Source organism: Elephantulus edwardii, unplaced genomic scaffold, assembly GCF_000299155.1.
Source record: "Elephantulus edwardii isolate Elephantulus edwardi_28Jun2011 unplaced genomic scaffold, EleEdw1.0 scaffold00392, whole genome shotgun sequence".
Classification (NCBI taxonomy): Eukaryota; Metazoa; Chordata; class Mammalia; order Macroscelidea; family Macroscelididae; genus Elephantulus; species Elephantulus edwardii.
Window position 1 is genome coordinate 101,587 of NW_006400142.1, and position 2,301 is coordinate 103,887.

A 2,301-nucleotide genomic window follows, 5' to 3' on the forward strand; every position below is an offset into this window, starting at 1 on the left:
ATTCAGTGCAATGGAATTTCTGTTCTTTGAAAGGTTATATATATATATTATTGCCCACACAGAGTCAATAAAACATAGGTAAACATTTTCCCTGTATTCTCTGTTACCAAAATATATCAATTGAACATCAACATGATAATCACTGTTGCACATCCTCTTCTAATTCTGATATAAATTTTTGACACTATCCTTTCTTCATCAGCACAAGAGAAAAGACTCTCAATGAGATGGGTGACTGCTACAATGGACTTGAGTATATTAAAGTTGGTGAAGGTGGTGCAAGATAGGGAAATTTCAGATCTGTTCTTCATGGGGTTGTTGGAGTCATAATTGACTCAATGGCACCTAACAACAACAACATCCTGACTTTAAGAATCCTGGTCCTACGTCTTCAAAGATAGATTTGCTTGTTCTTTTGATACTCTGTGTTATATATAATACATTGGTCAGCATCCTTCCTTCTTCTTTGTCCATATAAGACACTATCATCTGCAAATAAGGAAAATTTTACCATTTTTTTGCCAATGTGTGTGCCTTTTCTTTTCTTTCTTTGTCTGACTTTGATTTCCAATAAGGTATTATTAACTAGATTATCTTATTTACTTTTTACTGAATAAGTAAATTAAGCATTTCAATTTTTTGTCTGAGTTTTGTGTGATAAAGATAGTAATAGTTTCTATGCATCTAGATTATATACATTTGCAATAAAAAAACCAAGATGTACATTTATAACAGAAAAGAGTGCTGAAGAAAAAGAGATGAGGAGAAGATTCCGAAGGGAAGTTTGAGAGAACCAAGCAAAGTATTACAAAGAAATTGCAAAGAGTTAGAAACCTTAAGGCAAGAACACCTTCTCCATTTTTTAAACTGAAAGAACTGAGAAACAAATTCAAGCTTTGACATGAGATATTGACGGATCTATAGGGAAGATCTCAAATGATGGAAGCAAAAGGAGATGGGGAAAAATACATGGTGTCACTGTACTAAACAGAGTTGGTGGACATTTCAAAAAATACTAGAATATCAAGAAACAATGTTAAAGAGAAAGTTCAAGACACACTGAAATCATTGTTATTCTTAGTTGTTATGGTCCATTGAGTCAGGTGCAAATCATAGTGACCCTATGCAAAGTAGTTCTAATCCCTAATCTACCCGGAGCCAAACTCATTGACTCTGACACATTTAACTTCGTTGCCCCAATTAGCGTGTCAATCCATCTCATCTGGGGTCTCCCTCTTCTGCACTGTTTCTCCACCTTTCCAAGCATGATATCTTCCAAGGACTAGTTCCTCCTGGACATGAGTCCCAAGTATGTGAGACAGAGCTTCAAAATCCTGGCTTCCAAGGAGAAACTTGGCTTCACCCTTTCCAATACTGATCTATTTGTTCCCCTGGTGGTCTACAATATTTTCAGTACTCTTCTTCAACTCAATTAATTTGATCCTTCTTCTGTCATCTTTAGTCAATGTTCAGCTTTCTGATTCATAGCAAGTAATTGTGAAGACAATGGCCTGGGTTAGAAGCACCTTAATCTCCAGACTGACATCATTGCTCTTTAGCACTTTGGAAAGGTCCCTGATAGTAGACTTTCCCAATGCAATTTGTCTTTTGATTTCTTGACTGGGGCTGAGAGTGTTGACTGTGGAGCCAAGCAAGCTGAATTTGTTAGCAACCTCAATCTCTTCCCTATCCATTATGGTGCTGAAATTGACCCAGTTGTGAGAAACTTTGAAATAAAAATGAGATCCTAGAAATTGATGGAATATCAATCGACTTGTTGCAACAAAGAGATGTAGCTAAGGGCATGGTCACCAGTTGATACTTAGAAATTTGGAAGTCAGCTACCTGTTCAACTGAGTGCACAAGTTCTATATTTGTTCCGTATTTGTTCCCCTGTTCAGTTGGCAACCTTGGTTGGAAAGTCAATTCAGCTAGGTGAGTCAGAAGAAGTCTAACTTCACATCTGAATCTTTTAGAACTTGCTAGCCTCTATTGTTCTTATTGTTCTCTTATATGTTCTCTTGTAGTTATGTGCCAATGAGTTGAATACAACTCATAGTGGCTCTATGAACAACATCTCTGAAACTTTTCCTATCATAAGACAACTTGAATTGATATATTTCAACAAAGAGATGCTGCTCTAGATGTGCTCATCAAATTGTGCCAAGAAATATGCAGGAAAACAACCTGGCCAACTCACTGGAAGGGATCTATGTTTGCTCCCATTCCAAAGAAAAGTGATCCAACAGTGAAAAAACTATCGAACAATATCACTGATATCACATGCAAGCAAGATTCTGC